The sequence below is a fragment of the Podarcis cretensis genome (assembly GCF_951804945.1).
Source record: "Podarcis cretensis genome assembly, chromosome: 8".
Lineage (NCBI taxonomy): Eukaryota > Metazoa > Chordata > Lepidosauria > Squamata > Lacertidae > Podarcis > Podarcis cretensis.
Genome location: NC_137177.1, coordinates 34351519 through 34357346, shown reverse-complemented (window position 1 = coordinate 34357346; position 5828 = coordinate 34351519). Strand labels below are relative to the sequence as shown.

The 5828-nt window shown below is 50.2% G+C and overlaps 1 long non-coding RNA gene across 1 annotated transcript; it reads right to left on the bottom strand.

Moving 5' to 3' along the window:
* Window positions 1–3502: 3502 nt before the first annotated feature.
* Window positions 3503–5223, bottom strand: LOC307222609. The gene is made up of 2 exons (XR_013841810.1): window positions 5146–5223; window positions 3503–3747 (listed from the first exon to the last, which is right to left on the bottom strand). It is a non-coding gene; the product is annotated as an uncharacterized lncRNA (long non-coding RNA).
* Window positions 5224–5828: the final 605 nt, after the last annotated feature.

The window sequence follows — 5828 nt, the reverse complement described above, 5'->3', positions numbered from 1 at the left end:
TAATTATACTGTTATAAATATGTATTCTATATTTGACCTCCTCTAGTAATGTACTGAAGGGACGCGGGTGGCGCTGTGGGTAAAAGCCTCAGCGCCTAGGGCTTGCCGATTGGAAGGTCGGCGGTTCGAATCCCCGCGGCGGGGTGCGCTCCCGCTGCTCGGTCCCAGCGCCTGCCAACCTAGCAGTTCGAAAGCACCCCCGGGTGCAAGTAGATAAATAGGGACCGCTTACTGGCGGGAAGGTAAACGGCGTTTCCGTGTGCTGCGCTGGCTCGCCAGATGCAGCTTTGTCACGCTGGCCACGTGACCCGGAAGTGTCTCCGGACAGCGCTGGCCCCCGGCCTCTTGAGTGAGATGGGCGCACCAACCCCAGAGTCTGTCAAGACTGGCCCGTACGGGCAGGGGTACCTTTACCTTTACCTAGTAATGTACTGGTGGAATACAAGTGGGCTGCTGTGGGATCAGGCTCACCACCAGAGCAAGCCACCCTTTTAACATCACCTTTTGGGTGATGGCCTTGCCCTGTTTTAAAGTGTTTCTACCTGTTTTGGGTTTAATTTTTGTGGTTGATTTTTGTTTTGTATTGTTGCTGTTGTGTGGGAGGGAGATGATGTAAAAATTGGGGTTTGGCTTTTGCTGCCCAATTCCCCATGGGAATCTGAGTCCCCTAAGTCCATGAGAAGAATGGATGGAGGCAGGATCCAGTGGAAAGCAAGGCAGATCTTTATTTTTCTGTTGCAACAGAGTTCCCTCCCCTCCTCCCAAGGAGGGGAGGACGCTGAACAAAAGTGTGCAGGAACCTTTAAAGATTTTTGACATTGCCCAACCCTCTTAGCCAAAGACCACCCCCCCAATCATCATGCATACATCATAGGAGGTGGTCTACAGCAGAAATCCTGTCGGTCAGGATACCTGATAATGGTCGTTGATTGCATTACCTGGGCAGATTGGCCATTCTTTTGTGATGGTTAATATTTTGGTTCCTGAATTCAGGTCACAGGCTCACCCTATTCATACACAAATATGCCCTTGTCAGGATTTGTAAGCGAAAAGACAATGGGAAGGCTTTCCCCATTTGCCTCCCTTACTGCAGAGGAATATTTGAGGTCATTGGGAGAATCAAAATGGCTTCAGGATCGCTCTCCTGTACTATTTCAGATACATGGTCCATAAATTTAGATATGTGTGCATTTATGAATATTTATTCTATATCCGAGACCTTAAAATTCTTATAACAGAGGGAGGCTGGGGAGAGTGGGGTGACCGCAATCACAATGGTTCTGTACAGAATCATAGAGTTGGAAGAGACCCTGTGATTCATCCAGTGCAACAGAGGGGACTATGCAGCTGTCTCTTACGGGGGTCAAGCCTGCAGTCTTGGCATTATCAGCACCGTGCTCGAACCAACTGAGCATAAGGGGAGCTATGGTGTGGGCAGTGGGGCAGGCCAGGTAAGGGGCACATAGCAGAGGCAGTTAGTGACTCTGCCATGTGCCAGCTCCAGCCCCACACCTGAGGAATTGCGGTGCCTGCCACGCCCCCTGGGATGTGCGCCAGCCATGCCCCCGGATGTACACTGCTCCCAGTGCCAGAACAGGTAGCTCCACTGCTGGCCCTTGGGTCAGTGGCTGCTGTTGCTGAATGCTAGGTTGGCTCTGAAGACCTCCCTCATCTATGATCTGATTGTGGATGAGGAGGTTGATCTGGTCTGTATCACTGAGCTCTGGGTGGGTGAGCAAGAATGAGTTGGTCTCACCCAACTGGGGACTCAGTGCAGCAATAGGGCAGACTTCAGGGTTGGGGAAGGGGGGCTGCTGTAGCCTGCATAGATTCCATCTCTCTCTCCAGGCTCTCTGTCCAATTGAGGAGGGGTCTAGATGGTTTGTTCTTGGCATTGGGCAACTGGCACAGATTAGGGATTCTGCTGGTTTATCACCTAGCAGGCTGCCTGCCTGAGCTGACAGAGCTGGTTTTGGAAGCGGTGTTGAGGACTCAGACTTCTGTTTCCGGTGGACCTCAACATCCATGTTGAGGCGCCTGGCTCTGGGGTGGCTCAGGACTTCATGACTGCCATGACAACCCAGCATGTCATCAGCCCAATGCATGTGGCAGGCCACACTCCGGACCTTGTTTCCTCAACTGGATAGGAAGAAGGTGATCTGAAAGTGGGGGATCTAGACATCAGTCTCTTGCTATGGCCAGATCACTTCCTGTTGAGATTTAGGGCTTATACATACTTGGCTTTCCTCCGCTCTTTCCAGACATAGGTAAAGGTAAAGGGACCTCTGACCGTTAGGTCCAGTCGCAGACGATTCTGGGGTTGCAGCGCTCATCTCGCTTTACTGGCCGAGGGAGCCAGTGTACAGCTTCCGGGTCATGTGGCCAGCATGACTAAGCCGCTTCTGGCGAACCAGAGCAGCGCACGGAAACGCCGTTTACCTTCCCGCCAGAGCAGTACCTATTTATCTACTTGCACTTTGATGTGCTTTCGAACTGCTAGGTGGGCAGGAGCTGGGACCAAGCAATGGGAGCTCACCCCATCATGGGGATTTGAACCGCTGACCTTTTGATCAGCGAGCCCTAGACTCAGTGGTTTAGACCACAGCGCCACTCATGTCCCATGACATGGATTGCACTGAAAAGCTCTGTGTCAGATAATAGTTTTCCAGAGAACTAAATGTTCTCTTAGGCATCAGTCCTGTCCCAGGAGTATACACATACATTTATTTTGAGAAGTAGAGACATCACCTTGCCAACAAAGGTCCGTATAGTTAAAGCTATGGTTTTCCCAGTAGTGATGTATGGAAGTGAGAGCTGGACCATAAAGAAGGCTGATCGCCGAAGAATTGATGCTTTTGAATTATGGTGCTGGAGGAGACTCTTGAGAGTCCCATGGACTGCAAGAAGATCAAACCTCTCCATTCTGAAGGAAATCAGCCCTGAGTGCTCACTGGAAGGACAGATTGTGAAGCTGAGGCTCCAGTACTTTGGCCACCTCATGAGAAGAGAAGACTCCCTGGAGAAGACCCTGATGTTGGGAAAGATGGAGGGCACAAGGAGAAGGGGGCGACAGAGGACGAGATGGTTGGATAGTGTTTTCGAGGTTACCAGCATGAGTCTGACCAAGCTGCGGGGGGCAGTGGAGGACAGGAGTGCCTGGCGTTCTCTGGTCCATGGGGTCACGAAGAGTTGGACACGACTAAACGACTAAACAACAACAACAACGAATGGTCTTATTTGGCCAAACAGGTGCAGCAGGTTTCTGATGCAATAACAAAACCTGAAAAACCTTTTTGACCAGCAATGAAAGTGAAATTTGATTCCTCTTTTAAGCTGCCTCCATCCCTTTAGAAATGTTAATATATATCTTCAAACTTAGTGTAGGCATGGCTGGGCAAATACTGAGAAAACGATAATAGGGAGAAAATGACCCACACAGCACTTAAATCTCTCAGCTGTGTTAATGGATTTTGCGGATAGCAATTCAAAGCAACTCTTGCTATAGGATGCTTGGTAAGTTTTATTAAGCAGGAAAATTTCATAGATGTTGATGAGCAGAAGAGAGGATGGCTGCTGGCAGATGCAGCCAAGAGTTGCTTGGCCCCTTCAAATGTGTATTTAAACATCAACCTAGAAATAAATGATGGATTTTCAAAGACAGTTCTGTCATGCAGAAATTTCCCAGTCCCCAGGAGAAACGTCCTGCCTCATTCCTGGTACAGTCCAGTGGGGACACTACAGATGTTGCTGCATTGTAAACAAAACAAATTAATTAAAGGAAAATTAGAACATCGGCACATTCATAATTGGCTAATCCACCAGCCCCTAATATAATTAATTATGTTAATGCAGGTGGCAGCTGCCATGGAAGGAAATACGCTGCTGACGAATGCTGCCGGCAGAGCATGGGGTGTCAGAAGGGAGCCATCGCTCCTGTGTAGGGGGCTAACTGGAAGGGCCTGTCTCTTGTGCAGCTCCTGCTCCATCCAACAGAGCTTGAGCAGGAGACATTCCCATGAGTCTTTTCTCCTTTGCTCAGACAGGGAAACAGAAGACACCTTCCCGTGAGCCAGGTGGAAACAACAAAAACCGGAAGAACGTAGGAAGCTGCCTGATGCTGAGTCTGGCTGCACTGGTCCATCTAGCTCAGTACTGTCTGCGCTGACTGGCAGTAGCTCCTCAGGCTTTTCCCACCCTGCCTGGAGGTGCCAGGAACAGAGCTTGGGATTTGCATGCAAAGCAGATGCCCTACTGCTGACCTGTAGCCCTTCCCCTTAAGAGTCCAGTTGCACCTTAAAGGCTAATAGATTTCCATAGAGCAGCACTTCCCCAGGCTGGTGGTGCTTTCTGGATGTTTATGATGACAGCTCCCATCAGTCCCTGCATTGCAGGGGGCTGGACTAGATGACCCTTGGAGATCCCTTCCAACTCTACAATTGTTCTATTGTTCTATGTTCTGGAGGGCACCACCAGCCTGGAGAAGGCTATCTTGTAGCCTAAGCTTTCATGGACACGTGATCCTCAGGATTTAGTGCACAGGCCCAGATCCCATTCCTGGGCTGCATGCGCAGAAACAATCTGCAAGTGGATTCATAATGGGAGTGGAGACAGGAGACCATTTGGATGTTCCGCCACCCGGACTCCCAAATCCTGGAGAAATAATCAGCAACCAAGTGGAGATGGCCATGCACGTGGCATGAGAGAAGAAGAGGAAGAGTTTGGATTTGATATCCCGCTTTATCACTACCCGAAGGAGTCTCAAAGCGGCTAACATTCTCCTTTCCCTTCCTCCCCCACAACAAACACTCTGTGAGGTGAGTGGGGCTGAGAAGTGTAACTAGCCCAAGGTCACCCAGCAGCTGCATGTGGAGGAGTGGGGATGCGAACCCGGTTCCCCAGATTACGAGTCCACTGCTCTTAGCCACTACACCACACTGGCATGTGGAAGGGTAGAAACTTGCTGGAGCATTCTGGCTAGGCTGAAATGAAGCCCCGCTCTCGATAACTACTTCACATTCCCAGTGCAGAGCAGCAGGGGGCAGCAAAGCTCCAGCGAAGCCTCTGGCAGCAGCATCATGTCATGGCAGCCACACAGAGAGAGCAGGCTGATTGTGTAAGTAGTGAGAGTACAACATGAAAACAAACCTTTTAATGTGTATCAGCCAAGATACCACCCCCAAACACCCCCCTCTCCCTGCTCCAAAGCTCAGAATGTAACGCAGAAGAGTGAAACATTTAGAAGAGTGAAACATTTGCAGCCTGGCAACCGTAGAATCATAGAACCGTAGAGTTCTATGGAAGGGACCACAAGGGCCATCTAGCCCAACCCCCCGCAATGCAGGAATCACAGCTAAAGAATCCCTGACAGATGGCCATCCAGCCTCTGTTTAAAAACCTTTCGAGGAATGAGAGTCCACAACCTTCTGATGTAGTCCACTCAACTGTTGAACAGCACTTACTATCAGAAAAGAGACGTGGGTAGTGCTGTGGTCGAAACCACTGAGCCTCTTGGGCTTTCCAATCGGAAGGTCAGCGGTTTGAATCCGCACAATGGGGTGAGCTCCCATTGTTCGGTCCCAGCTCCTGCCCACCTAGCAGTTTGAAAGCACACCATTGCAAGTAGATAGATAGGTACTGCTGTGGCCAGAAGGTAAACAGCGTTTCAATGCGCTCTGGTTTCTGTCACGGTGTCCTGTTGCACCAGAAGTGGTTTAGTCATGCTGGCCACATGACCTGGAAAGCTGTCTATGGACAATCGCCAGCTCCATCGGCCTGAAAGCGAGATGAGTACCACAACCCCATATTCCATGGGTAGGCCAGATGCGGCC